The sequence below is a fragment of the Leptodactylus fuscus genome, chromosome 3 (genome assembly GCF_031893055.1).
Source record: "Leptodactylus fuscus isolate aLepFus1 chromosome 3, aLepFus1.hap2, whole genome shotgun sequence".
Lineage (NCBI taxonomy): Eukaryota > Metazoa > Chordata > Amphibia > Anura > Leptodactylidae > Leptodactylus > Leptodactylus fuscus.
This window is the reverse complement of record NC_134267.1, coordinates 15189789-15208915: the sequence shown is the minus strand read 5'-3', so window position 1 is coordinate 15208915 and position 19127 is coordinate 15189789. Positions and strand designations below refer to the sequence as shown.

The following is a 19127-nucleotide window of genomic DNA, read 5'->3' as shown; positions in this document are numbered from 1 at the left end:
TTGTGGCCACAGGACCTGCCCCTTGTGGCGACAGTGGGAATATAAATAAATCCGCATCAATGTGTGATCCGGCAGGTGTCTGATCCAAAGCAGATATAAGGTGCAGAGTGATCTGACATGTATAGATAGCTGAGGACATGTCAGAGCAGAGGTCCCCTTTAGGGTGCATTCACACTGAGTAAACGCTAGCTTATTCTGAACGTAAAACACCTTCAGAATAAGCGGCGTCTAAAGCAGCTCCATTCATTTCTATGGGAGCGGGGATACGAGCGCTCCCCATAGAAATGAATGGGCTGCTTCTTTCACTCCGTGCAGTCCCATTGAAGTGAATGGGGAGTGCCGGCGTGTACGCTCCGGCATGAGCAGAGCTTGCCGTATACGCCGGCACTCCCCATTCACTTCAATGGGACTGCACGGAGTGAAAGAAGCAGACCATTCATTTCTATGGGGAGCGCTCGTATCCCCGCTCCCATAGAAATGAATGGAGCTGCTTTAGACGCCGCTTATTCTGAACGTGTTTTACGTTCAGAATAAGCTAGCGTTTACTCAGTGTGAATGCACCCTAAGGGTGCATTCAGACTACGTAACGCCGGGCGTGTATGAGAGCCGTACACGCCGGCATTACGGCAGACTGCCGAACACTTCCCATTCACTTCAATGGGAGCGCTCGTAAACGCCGCTGTTACGAGCGCTCCCATTGAAGTGAATGGGAAGTGTTCGGCAGTCTGCCGTAATGCCGGCGTGTACGGCTCTCATACACGCCCGGCGTTACGTAGTCTGAATGCACCCTAAAATAGCATTTCCCTATTGTAACATTGTTATCAAGATCATTCCATTGCTATGGCTGTGACGCCATCATCCACTCCCCAAGGCTCATCTGTACCGTCTATATATGCAGACGGTATAATGAGGGAAGCCACAGGGAATCTGAACTCCCCATACAGAGCTGTTTGTTATTATTGGAGGCTCCCGGAGCGAAGACAAGCAATTCCCATAATGACAAGATATTAGGTAATTCATTAAGAGGCTAAGTAATGCTTGAAGCTATGAAGAACGCGACAGGCGGTATATACCATGAGACAGAATAGGTATATAGATTAGACCAGCAGTGGAGGGAGAGGACACCAGGACCTTCACAATAATGGAGAAAGGAGAGGCTCACTTATATGTTACCTGCAGACGACTGTTATCCCTTGTAAGGAATGGACGGCGAGTTCCCTTTATGGAGATACTGTGTGCAAACTTGAGGCTTGTGACTGTTTTCACACCAGAAATGGGGGTTTGTAAATCTCCCTCACTGACTTCCCCAGCAGAATAGTGGGCACAGCTCTGGAGTATAATACAGGATAAGTCATGTAATGTATGTACACAGTGACTGTACCAGCAGAATAGTGAGCGCAGCTCTGGAGTATAATACAGGATAAGTAATGTAATGTATGTACACAGTGATTGTACCAGCAGAATAGTGAGCACAGCTCTGGAGTATAATACAGGATAAGTAATGTAATGTATGTACACAGTGACTGTACCAGCAGAATAGTGAGTGCAGCTCTGGAGTATAATACAGGATAAGTAATGTAATGTATGTACACAGTGACTGTACCAGCAGAATAGTGAGTGCAGCTCTGGAGTATAATACAGGATAAGTAATGTAATGTATGTACACAGTGACTGTACCAGCAGAATAGTGAGCACAGCTCTGGAGTATAATACAGGATAAGTAATGTAATGTATGTACACAGTGACTGTACCAGCAGAATAGTGAGCGCAGCTCTGGAGTATAATACAGGATAAGTCATGTAATGTATGTACACAGTGACTGTACCAGCAGAATAGTGAGCGCAGCTCTGGAGTATAATACAGGATAAGTAATGTAATGTATGTACACAGTGACTGTACCAGCAGAATAGTGAGCGCAGCTCTGGAGTATAATACAGGATAAGTAATGTAATGTATGTACACAGTGACTGTACCAGCAGAATAGTGAGCGCAGCTCTGGAGTATAATACAGGATAAGTAATGTAATGTATGTACACAGTGACTGTACCAGCAGAATAGTGAGTGCAGCTCTGGAGTATAATACAGGATAAGTAATGTAATGTATGTACACAGTGACTGTACCAGCAGAATAGTGAGTGCAGCTCTGGAGTATAATACAGGATAAGTAATGTAATGTATGTACACAGTGACTGTACCAGCAGAATAGTGAGCGCAGCTCTGGAGTATAATACAGGATAAGTAATGTAATGTATGTACACAGTGACTGTACCAGCAGAATAGTGAGCGCAGCTCTGGAGTATAATACAGGATAAGTCATGTAATGTATGTACACAGTGACTGTACCAGCAGAATAGTGAGCGCAGCTCTGGAGTATAATACAGGATAAGTCATGTAATGTATGTACACAGTGACTGTACCAGCAGAATAGTGATCGCAGCTCTGGAGTATAATACAGGATAAGTAATGTAATGTATGTACACAGTGACTGCACCAGCAGAATAGTGAGCGCAGCTCTGGGGTATAATACAGGATAAGTAATGTAATGTATGTACACAGTGACTGTACCAGCAGAATAGTGAGTGCAGCTCTGGAGTATAATACAGGATAAGTAATGTAATGTATGTACACAGTGACTGCACCAGCAGAATAGTGAGCGCAGCTCTGGAGTATAATACAGGATAAGTAATGTAATGTATGTACACAGTGACTGTACCAGCAGAATAGTGAGCACAGCTCTGGAGTATAATACAGGATAATCAGGATCAGTACAGGATAATTGATGTATCTACATGCTCTGTAACATGACCAGATCCCTTTTTCTACTTCACCTCCTAATTACTATATCCGGTAACACAATGAGTACACATCTCAGTTCAGGAGATTATGTATACGGTAGTATATGGACAGTTTGGTGACATATGGGACATTTTCTTCCAAGTTGTCGGTTTCTAGATTCCTATGGCCAGTGTCAGCTGGTTTGAGTTTTCCAACTGGCCCCTACAGCAGAGCTATCAGCACAGTCGCTGGTTAATGGGATCCGCATGTGTCCCGGCAATACAATGAGTTGTAGCCCATTGGACACTACGGAGAAACCTGATCCCTTATATATATATGTAACACTACCCGGCTGCTATTCAGGGACTTCATCATGGCTGGATACAGTATCGCAGCTGCACTGGATTAACCCTTGATGCTGACTGAATAAAAACATTATAACAAGCGACGCGGTACAATCCTTTACCTCCGGAACATATAGGGGGAGAGATGAGAGGGACCAGTCATTCATGAACCCCAATGTGTTCTACAGATCTACTAACCAGTCCTGTGATGCAGAATTATCAATTATCCCTCTATATACAACATATACAATATACAAGAAAGCAAACACTTATATGATACATGCCATATATCCTCTGGGTCCTTGATAGTGATCCGGACTGGTGGGATCCACTACAATCATACCAGGGAGATCTGCTAGGTAACGTGATTGAGCCGCACAGGAATCCCAGGGCTCCTCCAAAGCCAAGTCCGCTCTTTGGTTACCACTGAATCATCTTTAAAGCTGGACACATAAAAATCCCAAAAAATCCCCAACCCTTTTTGTACTGATTAGGGAACCACAACGCCCCCTTCTGGTACCAGTTAACATCCCGTACTCCTAATCAACTGGGAGAGGAAGGCTGGACCCCCACTTGCCCCCCATTTTCTTTACTAGATAACTGGGTCCATTTCTGACAGTTGCTTTAGGACCTAAAGATAGGGGGTCCTAAGACAAGTTCCTACTCATAAGAGAAATAGACAACTGGTATTGGGCCCCCTATGGCAGACACAGGTCAGTGATGGTTACTGGGGGCTCAGGGCACAGCTGGCATGAAGCCCCCATACTAGGCTGCAGATATGACCAGTAGCCCACCATACACTGCTATGTGTGTATAGGAGGTGAGGGAGTCCTCGCCCACTTCTGCGGTGCACGCTCACTACTTACTTGGCTGGCAAGCACATGGCATAGGGGCAGAAAATAATATTAGCCCAGGCGGTCTCGGGCACTGATCAGAGGTTTCTATAATCTGGGCACAGCATTACTTTAGAGGAGTGTCACCTTATTGTGAATGCACCACACACAGCCAAACAAATGAATGGGGATTAGGAAGCAATGCAGAATGCAGAATGCACAAACATGGACAATTCCTTGAAGCTGCATTCTGCTCTATTAGCCCCTATGGCACAGGCTTGTATACCGCAGCAGCGCTCAGGACTGCGGCATCCCCAGCACCCCGGAGCCCTCCTCTCCCCGGCCACACCGCGGCCCCTCACCTGCACTCAGTGCCCGGAGCTCCGGATCCCGGAGGAGCAGCGGCCGCCCAGCCCCATCCTGCGCAGCCCGTACACCAGGACTCCCGGCAGCAGCAGCAGCAGCAGCAGCAACGCTACAATGTATCAGTGTCACCCGGCAGCGGCAGCAGCGACATTCTACTGCGCACTGATAGGCCAGTGCAACAAAGAGGGGCGGGGCCTGGACAGACATGATGAGCAGAGTGTGTATTGGGGCGGGGCTGGGAATAGACAGTGGAGGGGAGACTGTGGGTGTGGCTAGTACTAGCCTAGGCATCACGTGACTGATAGTAGCAGCATTATTATTCCATTATTCCTCATTTATTCACATTTTGTATTTATTATTATTGCCTTCATTTCTATTTGCATCATTAATATCACATGATCAGAATAATTGTTACATTATTATTAATTACTTTTTAACATTACCTCTATTACATCATCATTATTCCTATTATATTATTGTTACATTATTATTTATTTGCATATTATTATTATATCATTATTATTATTTATTTGCATGATTATTGTTACATTATTATTAATTACTTATTAATATTACCTCTATTACATCATCATTTCTAGTATATTATTGTTACATTATTATTATTATTTATTTGCATTATTATTATTATTTATTTGCATATTATTATTACATTATTATTGTTATTTATTTGCATTGTTACATAATTATCTTCTAATAATGATATTCATTTTACATTATTATAATTTTGGTGGTCCGGCAGGTGCAGGGGTCTCTCCGGAGAAGCTTATGCACTTTATGAAAGCACAGGTTCAGGGGTCTTTGTGTGCGGGGAGGGTCCCAGACGTGGGATTCTACCTCCTACCAGGTTTAGATCATGTGACACTGAGACAAGGGCTGTGTTTTGGTGGAAGTGGCACTTTTTTAAAGGGTTTGTGGTCTCTGGTGTGTTGGGTTAGGCTTAGCTTTATGTGGCTACTCTACCAGAAGGTCCAGACTTGCCATTATCCAAGATCTAGAGTTCCAAATGTTGGCAGGTATGAGATTAGAGTGAGAGTGGTTTTGGTGGAGGATATGGATCTAATATGGGGGTGACAAGCTGACCCGTACATCCTAGATATAACAGAGCCATAAGCTGCCCATACACATCAGCCAATTTGGTAGGTCCGATTAAAGACCTTTCATGTCCTTGGGCACATGCGGCTTTATATACTGCTAGAAAGCCAACAGTGGCTGAATTCAGGCTTTACAGTATATACCCTGGGGCAAGAGATATCGGTGCTGTTACCGATGTCTGCCCACTGTCAGAAGAGTGTTCCTAACAGTCTAGCTGAGCTGTGAGGATTGCCCCCCCCCCTCCTGACAGTACTGTCCATAGCTCTATACTGTCAGAGGGGGCGCTACTTACCACCCAACAATGATGCTGAGCTGTGAAGAACGCCCCCCAGTACTAGTCTATGGACAAGTACTGTCGGGGGGGATTGTTCCTCACAGCCCAGCTAGACTGTCAGGAATGTCCTTCTGACAGTGGGGAGATATCGGTAATGGAACCAATATCTCTTTCCCTGGGGCACATAACGGGTAAAGGTGAATTCAGTGCATTGTCGGCTTTCCAGTATATAGGTAATTATCCAGTATGTATGAGAGTCCTGACTCTCCCCCAACAGCAGATGTCAGGGGAAGGAAGGATCGGACATGTTGGATTTCAGCATGCCCACTCCTTTTCTTATCAACCTGCACACTCGGCTGTCCCACAAGCTGTATGTCTCCCAGATCAGGACTAGTATATATTATATAGGCAGTGGTAGTATATAGTATATAGGCAGAGGTAGTATATAGTATAAAGGCAGTGGTAGTATATAGTATAAAGGCAGTGGTAGTATATAGTATATAGGCAGTGGTAGTATATAGTATATAGGCAGTGGTAGTATATAGTATATAGGCAGTGGTAGTATATAGTATAAAGGCAGTGGTAGTATATAGTATATAGGCAGTGGTAGTATATAGTGTATAGGCAGTGGTAGTATATAGTATATAGGCAGTGGTAGTATATAGTATATAGGCAGCAAAAGAGACCCTGATAAATCTGCCCAATGTATAAAGGGGCTCTCTGTTGTCCACTGCCCTATTAGTCAGCACATCCATCTGACTATGTCATTCGATCACCTCCGACTGCAATGTTTCCGCCTGGCCAGGGGTTCAGAGAACAGCGACGTGATTTTATATAAAGATTAGTGCATATACGTAAAGGGAGTCCAACCGGAAGGAAGGAGCTGCAGGGCTAGTGAGGACAAACCTGTCATAACAGTATAAGATGGCGATACCAAAAACACATAGAAAACTAACAGAAAGAAAGCCATAGAAAATGCCTAAAATATAACAGTACAGCATGACTGCCCCCTGTAGGTAGAAAGCAATATTGCAAACACAGTGAATTCTCTGCTGTTAGGACTGACATAGATGAAGAATCTTAAAGAACCTCTGGTGCTGGCCTTTGCCTTTAACCCATACATAGAGGTATAGACAAGCATGCATGTGAATGGAGGAGTCCGGGGAAATCGCTGGCGGTCACTGACTTCACAATACTTTGGAAGTGCCTTTCATTTCAATGGGACATACAAACAGGAGCGGCGTCTCAGGGTTTGGCCCCTGCAGACAACCAGACTCATTCTGTATTCCCAGGACCTTATGGAACCAAATTCCATCCTGACCGCGAGTCCAATAACCCAAAATTACAGCACAGACCCCCCAGGATACAATAAATACCGGGTGAGCAGGTCACAGAGTAATTCGCAAATGGCAGATCAGGGTAAAAATGGGAATGGTCTTTCTAAGGGGTGTTGTCTTTATAAAAGGGCACAGCAAAATATATTCCGACTCAGTATAATAATATCAGAACCCAGACTGATCGAAATGGAGAATATTTATGGTAAACATATTTTTAGACAATTTTTGGCAAGGTTTTTAAAAAGTAAAAAGTTTCCATGCTAATATATATATATATATATATATATATATATATATATATATATATATATATATAATTTTTTTTTTTAATGCTGCAGTTCTGACTCTGGCCACAAAGCCAAATAATATGCTGAGAATTCTTGTTTTCAGTAGATGAATTTTTTGCAGCAGCTACCTCACTTACAGCATACCCCAGTAACCATTGCAGGGGAAGTGCCTGGTTGACCTTAGCTTCCCTCAGCAAAAGCAGATGTTTTTAGGGGGTGCCAGGTACAGGGCCTGGGGCAATTATCTGACTACCCACCCCGACCCCCACGGGTGCATTTTGGAAAAACAACCCCTTAAAGGCCATTCCACCCTCCTGCACAATGGGAAATATTTATGAAGACTGGCATAATGAACACAAGTCTTTCTATCCCTCATGCCAGCAGAACATAAGGCGACTTTTTTATGCCAGATATTTGGAGTCAAATCAATAATAAATCTGCCCCGATGCCGCTACAAACCATCAGGGAATTCCAGACTACGAAAATGGGAATATTTCACTACATTAGCAGTATTTCTGCAGTAACAGATGCGGATTACTGGACTTGTACCCATCGCTGGTGTCATGGTTATGCCAGGGTTATGCCAGCAGCAATAATACTGGACTCTGCAACACAAACCCTGAAATCCTCCAGCAGCTGTAATTACACATGTTGTACACTAGGGGGCACACAGGCATCGCTTTTTTGTAATTTAAGATTTACAGAATATTTGGTACAAGGTGCACAGACCCTCCAGATCTTTTCTAAAAATTGGAAGGGTCCTGTGCTGTGCCCGTCACCAGGGCCTCAGTCAGCAGGGTCACATCAGAGGGTCCTATAGTCCGGGGCCCGGCTAATTCCAATAAGAGGGAATATTATCCGCCATGTCCTGCAATCGCTGCAGGGGATTCTCTGCCTTGATGTTGCTTTCTTGGCGATAACATCTTTGACCATCTGATGGGCGGAAAAGCTGGACAGGTCCTAAAGTGAACCGCACCCCTCCCCTAAAACTGAGCACTTTATGGGGGAATTTATTCAACATTTTATGCCAATTTTTGATGGAAAATGTTCCAGTGACAAAAGTCCCAATTTTTGTATTTTTGCCATAATTTGCAACTTTTTACTCTTTTTTCCCTGCAGATTCCACACTTGATACGTGCAGGGAATAAAGACCGCCATAACAAACACCAGTCCTAATAAATCCCCCCAGTGCTTAGGAGTGGGTAACACAGTGTCATGGATGCTCTATGGCCAACAGATGGCGCTGTCGGTGAAGAAGACGCTAGATTTCTACTTAAAGGCACAGTAACCTCATTCCTTGGCGTTGATACATTACAGACTAAAGGGGTCGTCTATGATTAGAAAGACATTGCTGCCTTCTTTCTGAAACAGCACCACCCCTGTTTGTATCTGGTATTGCAGCACAGCTCCATTAAAGTGTGTGGACCTGAGCTGCAATAACGTAGACAACCTATGAACAGGTGTGGCGCTATTTCTATAAAAAGCCACGCTACAAGTATCATCTACCACCTCCTCCAACTTTTTGCCTCCTATAGACATCGCTCTATTGTTTCTAGCACAGTTGGAATTTTTTCTGTAGCCCCCATCGTTCCTGTGGGGTTTTGGGTCCCAAATTTCCCAGTTCCCAGTCCCACCCATGGTTCAGCAGTATTTCAAGTCGTAGTCTGCTTGAGAGACACGTGGCAGATCCCAATGCAAAATCAATTTACCCTTAAGTGACAAAATTCCTGGTAAAATTTCTAGTGTCCTCTCCACATACAGTGAGCTCCCCCTGGTGGTGGCCACAGCAGGACACTTTTTATAATTTATTTAGGAACCCTCCAGCGCCCTTTTACTAGGTTGTGTTTGGCCATCACGTTGCTGCCTGGTGATTTTTCCTTCTACAAACAGACTCTGTTCTTGAATCTTCCGTATTCCGTATAATAATGATGATTTGAAGACGATGACAAGGTCCCTGGAGGAGAAGTCCTCATTACACGGCTTCATATGACCTTACATGGAGGGATCCCAGGTCTGATCCCCCCTCCCCATGTATCTCCATTATCCTCCGTCCCCCTGACCTCTCACATGTTTTGTCAGACATTGGATAACACTGTCTCTGCCTTCTAGGTCAATAGTCTATGGCGATGTCTGCGGGGTCCGGGTTATCTTTGTTACGTGTCCTCGATTCAGAACTAATAGGAAATGTGCAATAAATAATCAGGGAATTATCGGGACGGATTTTAGGTCACACCCGGATACCTAAAGGTCCGATACGGACTAGGACTGAGGTTCACTATTGTTAGTGCTGGTGCATTAGGCGGTAAGCTGATAGTAGCGGCTCCTGCACCCCTGAGGACACCGGTATATTTAGGGGGGTGTCTATCTATGTCACTATGATGTAACCACATAAATGCACTGGAATTAAATAATACTGCAAATGTGAATGGAAAGGAATTGTCAGTCCGTCTCCTACACTGAGCAGCACAGACGGACTGAGTGTGAATTGCAGCAAGGTCGTCGTCTCCTCCGAATACTGACTAAAGATGTATCCAAAGAAGTGTCTGAGATTCTAATAATTACCAGAAATGGATTCAGTGAAAATGAATTACACGCAGTGGCGTAACTAGGAATGGCGGGGCCCCGTAGCGAACTTTTGACATGCCCCCCCCCCCCCCCAACCGACACCGAAGACCTCGACCGACCCTCCTCCTATTATGTCCCTTAGTAAGCCCTGCACACAGTATTATCCCCCATAGTGGCCCCTGCACACAGTATTATGCCATATAGTGGCCCCTGTACACAGTATTATCCCCCATAGTGGCCCCTGCACACAGTATTATACCCGATAATGGCCCCTGCACACAGTATTATCCCCCATAGTGGCCCCTGCACACAGTATTATCCCCCATAGTAGCCCCTGCACACAGTATTATCCCCCATAGTGGCGCCTGCACACAGTATTATGTCCCAATGTGGACACCCATAAACAATTATTATACTCTGGGGTCTTTTCAGACCCCAGAGTATAATAATCGGAGACCCGGGGGAATAAAAACATTAAAAAAACCAGTTGCTTACCTGCCCCCGGCTCCTATGCTGTCGGCCGCCGCTCTCGTCCTCCTTTAATGACGTCGGACGTCACATGGCCCGGGAAGCATGCCGGGTTCATGTGATGTCAGACAAATATGAAGGAGGCCTGGCCAGGATCGTGGAGAGGTAAGTAACAATATTTTTTATGTTCCCTTACTTCTCCTGGTCCGCCGATCATTATACTCGGGGGTCTACAAATGATGGTGTTTGTGGGGCCCGCGGTGTCACTTGCCGATCCCGGCCCAGCTAGGATCGTCAAGTGAATAGGGCCCGTAACGGCCTATTGAAAAAAACCCGCAGCGGTAGCGACTGTCACCGGGCCCCCTAATGGCCTGGGCCTTGTGGCAGCCGCCTCCGCTGCCTCTATGGTAGTTACGCCCCTGATTACACATTATATTTGATGGAAATGGAGACTGAACCTCCTAATCTATAAAGGACATTTATGGACCAAGGTGTGCATTAGTTATGTATTCAGTATGACAGGATTATTTATATGTACTGCATGCCAACATTAGTTATGTATTCAGTATGACAGGATTATTTATATGTACTGTATGTCAGCATTAGTTAGGTATTCAGGATGGCAGAATAATTTGTGTACTGTATATCAGCAACAGTTATGTATTCAGTATTGCAGTATTATTTATTTGTACAGTATGGTATCTTTATGTGTACTATAAGGTGTATTCAGTATGGTAGCATTATTTATGTGTATAGTATGGTAGGATTATTTATATGTACTGTATGTCGGCATTAGTCATGTATTCCTATATGTGTACTGTATAATGGAATTAATCATGTATTCAGGATGGCGGTGTTACTTGTATACACTGTATACATTATATGATCACTTTATAATGAGTGCACGGATTGCGTTTAGTGTATCCGATGACAAGGCAATCCTTATTCTCCGTCTCTCTATTACCATTAAGAAGGGAAATCGCCTTAACATTGAAGGATTGTAATTAGATTATTACAAAGACAATTCCGTTCTCTGCGGCCACAAATCCCTGCACCGATCGCTCCGGAGTACTGCCGTCCATCATCTAATTTGTTAAAAACACAAAAATGGTAAAAATCAAGAACAAACCATCCAGCGCCTGAAATTGTAGAAAATGGCTGAGCATTTAAAGGGACCATCTATAGGAAAATACTTGTGCTATGTTTCTGGAAACAGCGCAACTCTTGACCATTGGTGGCATTGCAGATCAGACTCATTCAAGTCAATGGGGCTGAGCTTCATTATTGGAAGTCTCTCCAAGTTTTGGGGGTTTTTTTTGGACCCTCAAGAAGTCAAAAAATAAAAGTTACTAATATGTCGATATTATGGACCCCACGGCGGAATCTGACGGACCCTGATATAAATCATTGGTGTCTATGGAGTATGTCATGTGATGACCCAGCACTTAGAAACCATCGCACAGATGTGACAGTGCCTTACATAAGAGTAGGGACAAGTGTTATATAACCTGCCGTAGAGCTCGCACATCTATTATGGCGACAGATGGCGGCCCCTCGTGTTCCCAGGCCGTGCGCATAATCTGTTTTCATAGGAAGGAATGTTCTGAGATTTACCAAAGCATGAAGTACAAACCTGTCCGAGCAGAGAATCACAATGCCAGCGAAGAACACGGAATAGAATCATCCACGTCTCATCGGTTTATAGCCACGGACCAGTACAACGGACAGGAGCGCGGCGCCCACAGGGCAATGGACAAGTGTGATAGGAGATCAGGGGTAGAATAAACTCAGATAATCCAATGTCAGAAGAGATTAAACATCACATATCGTACACGGCGGCCGCTCATGTAAACAAGTCTCACCAGGCCCCGAGTCCTTCTCTTCAGGCTTCAGCATAACCTGTAGGCCGCAGTCACTCTCAGCAGGTTTATTACACAAATATATGACCGAGGTTCCCTTCTTATGAACGACGGACGTTGGTTTTCTGGTGAATACTTGGCTTCTGCCGGGACTGTCAGGGAAATTTTTGCAATAAATCTGCCATTTGGGAATTTACTCAGCTTCCTCCTAGAAACATGGCCGTAGGTCACACTAAGGGTTTGTTCACATGGAGGAATTTGGTCCTGTTCATTCCAATGGAAGTCGGATGCAGATGTTTTCAGCTGGCGGACAGATAAGGGTCAGGCTCGATCTTCCGGTAGATTGCGGTTATGCCGACCAGATCAGTACATGGTCAGATGACACACGGATTGGGCACGAGTTTATTTATTTATTTTTCTTTTCCATCACTTTAGATAAATTATTTCCCATTATATTTTATGTTTTTGGGCACAGATTAGGCCTCATTCACACAGGACCGCGCGGCTCCTCGCTCCGGAGTAGGCCTAGTGCGGAGGGTGCTGTCGCGAGGCGGACGCCGGGTCTGACTCAGCCGCGGATTCCGTCTGAAAAAAGGGCAGCCCGCTTCTTTTTTCCATATGCCGGAACATACCGCTCACGGTAAAAAGGAATCCAGCGGTTCTCCATTGTGAGGAAGCGGATTCGGTGTCACAATCCGCCCCCTCTTGTCCCATGTGAATGAGCCCTTAAAGGGGCTCTATCAGCAAAATCATGCTGATAGAGCCCCACATATGTGTGAAAAGGCTATTCAGGCACCGTAAATGTTATATTAAACTTACCGAAGGTGCACACTGGGCAGGCATTCAGGGTACGCCGTCTTCTTCATCCATGCTTCCTCTTCCTCGCTTAAAAAAAATGGCCTGGGCGTATGCGCAGTAGCATGCTGCTTCTACTACGGTTACCACGCATGCGCCCAGGCCATTTTTTTTTTTAAAGCAATGTCAGTTCGCCGAGCGCCGGAAGGTGCCCCCCTGGGCAGGGACTACTAGGAGCGCTGTCAAGCTTACATTGAAGAGGTCGCCAGTTACTGGTTGCTTACCTCTAAAATGTACAAAAATCTGTGTGCGTGTGTGTCAAGGGTGGGAGCTTGGTGCAACAGTGTCCTAAACTTAGTAGTTGGGGGAAGGGGGGGATATTGTGTAAAAAAATAAATAAAAAAGTAGATCATATACTGTACATGGGATATAAATAAGAAATGGGTCGTAAACTTTATGAGGGAGAGGTTTAAATAAAATTAAAAAAAAAAAGGGGGGGGGGTTTAGTCATAAATTGGGCTTTTTTTTTTTTTTTTTTGAGGTGGTGGGGCCCCTTTCTATAGTTCACCTCATGCAGCAGAGAGGCTATAGGTTCACCCCTGGGCCTACCTTGTAGACACTCCATCCCGCTTCCTCTTGTCGTGCAGATCACATGGTACTCTGTTACTAGTACCCCAAAAATAAGAGGCGGTCCCAAGCAGCAATACTCTCCAGCACCTCAACAGGGGAAATGAAGCATTATACTGTGCTAACTGAAGACGTTAGGTGTGTGTAGAAATCATAAATGCTCTTTGTAGGTGCTGTCTTTGTGAATATGAAAAAATCTGGAATGTTTGACCTTCCTCTACACACGGAGTAGGCCTTTCATGATCTTGGGCACATGCAGTTTGTGCTCTGAATTCAGCGCAGTCGGTCTTCCCATTAAGTGTCCCCGGGGAAAGAGATATTGGTGTTGTCACCGATATCTCTTCACTGTCAGAAGGGCGTTCCTGACAGTCTAGCTGGGAAAGTTCCCCATGACAGTCCTTGTCAATAGACTAGTACTGGGGGAGCATTCCTCACAGCGCCATGGGTGGTAAGGAGCGCCCCCTCTGACAGCAAACAGCTACAGCCATGACTGTCAGGAAGGGGTTCTCAGCGAGACGGTCAGGAACACTCTTCTGACAGTGAAGCGATATTGGTAATTGCACCGATAGCTCTTTCCTCGGGGCGCTGAATTCAGGGGCTTTTGAGCGGTGTATAAAACCACCTGTGCCCGAGGCCATGACAGGTCCTCTAACAGAAGCCAATGTGAGTGCTGTACGACCAATAAATAAAACACAGACTGGATCCTTAAAGAAAAAAAAAAAAAAAAAAATTTATTTTTTATTGAAAAGCAGAAATGTACAGAACTGCATGAAGACAAGACCATAAGCGTGACAGGAGGGTCAGGCCTGAAACAGAAGAGCTCCGGATCCACCTTTCATAACATCGTATCAAACATGAGCAGAACATTCACCTACGATTGTATTCAGACGATTTATTCCAATATAAAAAATAATATCACAACATGAAAAAAAGGAATCGGGAGGATTGAGACGTCACATATATCACAAGGGTATAGAAAATATATAGAAAAACACTGACCTGGAGACAAAAAATACATTCATGTGAGCCTTAAAGGGGGTGGCCCATCACTGGATCTGAGCGGGGGCACTACCACTACATTTAAAGGGGTGTCCAGGCCTAAGAATTGATGACCTGTCTTTAGGATAGATCTATTGAAGATCGGCAGAGATCCGCTGCTGATCGGCTGATTGAAGAAGCCGCAACCTCTTCTGTCCATACCAAGCACAGCGCCATACATTGTATAGTGGCTGCACTTGGTATTGCAGCTCAGCATATTCACTTGAATGAAACGGAGTTGCGATCAGGTCATGTGAACGATGAAGCGGAACTCAGAGAGGAACATTGCAAGTTGAAACAACTGATTCATGGGGGTCCCCAGGTGTCAGCCCCCAAATCCTATGGATAGGTCATCAATTAATAAGCCCTAGAATCCCCTTAGACTCTATGGGACTGTCATGGCGCTATAGGCAGGTTCATAGAGGTGACTAGAGCTGGTCCTCTATCCTGTGGATAGTCTGTAAATTGTTACGCTGGTCCATCCCCTTTAAGAAAACAAAGCACATTCCATAAATATCCCTTATTGCCGACCTTCTTGGAAATGATCACTAAAATGTTGCAGCCGCTAAGTAACACGCGCAGCCGTATACTAGGAAATCTTATACGGCAAGGACCTTGGTTGTACCAGAGTCACCGATTAACCATTAACTTCCCCTATGAGCTATGACAAGCCTTCCTGATATACCGCCGCCCCCCTCCCCCCACATATACTATACAGAATCTGATACACTGTATACTGTAGGTTGTTGGGTTTCAGGTTGCCTAGTGACATGCTGCTTCCTGTTTGGGTGACTACTCTTGGAGTACATGTGGGGGGAATGGCAGATATTAGGAAGGCTTGGGGGAGACGCAGACATGGCGTAGCAGTAAAGCATGATCCTTTTGCAGCAGTTGTGACACGTAATACATTACACAGACATCTAGTATAAAATACATCCGCCTCATTTGGTCCCTTATTGAAGTACTTAAAGCAGCATCTGAAATGGAATAAGGAGCAATCAGATCACATGACTCATTTAAAGGGGTACTCCACTTTGGAGACTATAGACATTTACAGAAGGGTCCCTTGACAAAGAGCTGATCACAATGAGAACCTCAGCGATCGGCTGCAGGAAGACCTGGCAATAGCTGTTTAGTTTCCCTGCAGCGCCACCACTGGGGAAATGAAGTATTACACAGTGTCCATTCATACCAATGAGTGATCTGTGTAATACAGGACCGGACAGTCCTCCAGAGTGAGGCGCCAGATCCCCAATGCGAAATATATGCCAGGACCCCCAACTATAATACATTGTATATAGCACTAGTCTCCTCCATATTGGAGACAGACACCATATGGGCCCTCTAAGGCTCCTGGTCCTTGTTACACCCCCCATAGGTGCTCTCTATAGGCGCCGTTCACGCTGGTCAAAAATATGAGGATCCAGAATAGAGGACAACTAAGAATTAAAGGGGTTTTCCCATCAAACCACATTATCCCCTACACATAGGATAGAGACTAACCTGTAGAGCGATGGGGGTTGGACTACTTGGACCCCCCCACTGATTAGTAAATTGGGGGACTTTGGCTCTAAAACTATCTCCAAATCTCCCATTGAAATGAATGGAGTCAAGTGTGCGCCGCCCGACCACCAGTCCGAACAAAACGATAAAAGGAACTAAAGTCCCCCATAATCCTGATCCCCCACGATCTGCAGGTTACCCCCTTGTCTATGGGATTGGCGGGTAAACCCATGTTAACATAGGAATGTCATAGTATATGGATACTGTAGCGTCAGGCTGTGCATCTATAGGATCTATATACAGTAACTTCTATTGACCTTTGGTCTTCTTAGCCGTACGTTACCTTGTGTTACCTGGTGGGATGAGGACATGGTATATAGATGGGTATATAGATAAGTTATCAGTAGTAGGTCTTATCTATAGTATTACCCAGGGTTACTGACATAGCCTGCCCTGGTGGTTGCTACATAAGCATAAAGAGTGAGTATACGGCAGCTGCTATATACTGTACCTATAGCCATACCAGGAGACTTTCCCTCCGTGCTGATCCTGCCGCCGGATTGTGCTTTTTAGGTTATTATTATACAGCATTTTAGGGTAATATAACAATTCCAGTAACTCTAGACTCTCCAGTTCCTCCCCATTGCTTACAATGGCAACCAGTTATCTGTAGTCAGTGACTGACAGGTGTTGTCAGCCATCTCCAAAAATCCAAAAAGTAGAAACTTAAAAGCTGCCATAACAGGGGTCCGCCTAGGAAGCCCCATGATAAAAGCCTTTTCGGCCTTGTTCAGTTTACAGGAGCTTCTCCCGTCTATAAGACCCCCTGCAAAAGGAGCGGTCCATAAAGTTTAACCCCTTAAGGGTGCAGAGATTACATAACTACTGACTACGACTACAACTCCTTCATAAATGGTCAGACAGAAGCCATAAAGCTCCTCCAATCTTGAACAACCCTTTTAAAGCCAACCAAGTACATGGCGTCTCTAGGCCAGAGTCTAAAGGGGAAGTATCTTTAGACAGATGTAGGATCGGTACGGAGGAATCCACATGTCATTGTTACTCGTCTGGTACAATTATTGGATAGAATCATTAGATTTATAGTTTGTTACATATTTACTTTCATCGGAATCAATCACTAAATTATTTCTTTTTCGTGAGTTAGAGGAGCTTTACTGCTTCTGTCTGACCACCAGCCATTGATGAAGGAGTCGTAGTCAGGCGTATAGGTTAGTGCTCAAAATTTTATTTCTGTATGTTTTTTTTTTTTACAAACACCATTGCACCACTCCTTACACATACTGTCCAGGGGAAATGGAGGAGACGTCACAGTCGGGCCAAGTATGACTTGATAACTAAGGATTTGTGTCATCTGTCAGACACTGATGGTTCTGGTATATATTACATCATCCTCGATGGAGGACACAATACAAATGCATACGTTTCATAGCAGACAATGTACTGACAAGGTACAGCAGAGGATCTGCAGCCCCTGCAGGTCACTACAGCTAGAGAAGGTCTCGCTCAGGCGGCCATATTTGTTCCACTGCCTAAGGCCCCGTTCCCGCGGCGCTCATTCTGACACGTAAACGCGTGTCAGAGTCAGCACTTCAAAACAGAATCCCATTGACTTCAATGGGTTCCGTTTAACGCGCGCAACACCTTGAAATCAATGGGTTAAAAAGCCCCCCATTGATTTCAATGTGTAGCGCACATAAGACGGAACCCATTGAATTCTGTTTTGAAGCGGGTTTACGTGTCAGACTGAGCACCGCGTTACTCCCTGGGAACGTAAAAGGAACAGAAAAAAAAAAAAAAAACAACAACTTCATTCTGAGATTATTTTTTCCCCCCTGCTTTTCTCTTCTGGTCTCATTTCCTTTGCTTTCCAAGACAGAGGGGTCAACAAACATGGCGGCACAATTGGGCCCTAAATCCTAAAATCTGATTGTCATCATCGAAATGAAATAGACCGATCATAACACGTGTGATGCGGTTTGTAGAAGACAGCGGCCATGTTTTTGTAGTCTTGAACAACCCCTTCAAAACCAGACAAGACTGTAGGTAAGGCCTACCTGATGGGCAGAGCCTAAAACCACTATCCTCTGCTAAGCCTGAACTTCTCCTTTAAGAAATGTGAATGCCCATACAATATAAATAAGGACATGACAGGGACCTCCAATATCTATGGACCGCAGAGGGAGTCTACAAGGTTTTGTCTTATAGGTCGCCTGTTCTAGTTTTCGGACTATTTCCTGATAAATATTACAGTACACAAAGAATTCACAAAAAAATGTAACACATCAAGCTAAAGGTGCCCCAAAAACTGGGGTAATCCTGACACATGTGACTGGGATACGGGTCACATTCTCCAATTAAAGCTCCAGTATAATGTCCCTCGTATACAGTATACAGCCGGTGCTATAGCAGCCTATAGACATAGATTTAAAGAGGGTCTCCACCTAAAGGTAGGGTTTCAGTCTGATTAACCCCTTGAAGGCCAAGTCATTTCTTGCCTTAAAGGGGGTTGACCCATGAAATGTTATTATATACAGGGATGACTCTGCAGGTCTGATCCCCACCGATCACAAGATCGCTGCTGCTATATATGGTGGGGATCTCTAGTAGGAACCAAAATACCTATTAAAGGGGTTGCCCAGGATTGTGATATTATATCGCGTCCATTGATCACATGACCATGTTGCAGCTCAGTCCTATTCAAATAAATGAGGCTGAGCTGCAGTACCAAGCACAGCCACTATACGATGTACGGCGCTGTGCTCAGTAAGTAGTGAAGAGTCCACCCAGATCGATATAGAGATCAATGACCCCTTTAATGCTGATAAGACATGGGCATTGATCACATGACACGGATACCTGGAAACGAAATCAAAGGGGAATCCCTCCTTCGCTTTCCCCTTGTAAGCCGCAATCTACTTTAAT

General features: G+C 44.7%; 1 protein-coding gene across 1 annotated transcript in view; it reads right to left on the bottom strand.

Annotated features, from left to right (window-relative positions):
• The window catches only part of VASH2 (vasohibin 2), a 50889-nt gene extending 46471 nt beyond the window's left edge, over positions 1-4418 (bottom strand). Inside the window, exon 1 of the mRNA XM_075267164.1 lies at positions 4315-4418. The gene's annotated coding sequence lies outside the window, so the exon portion shown is untranslated. The remainder of the gene's footprint in view (positions 1-4314) is intronic.
• Between the last annotated feature and the right edge of the window lie 14709 nt (positions 4419-19127).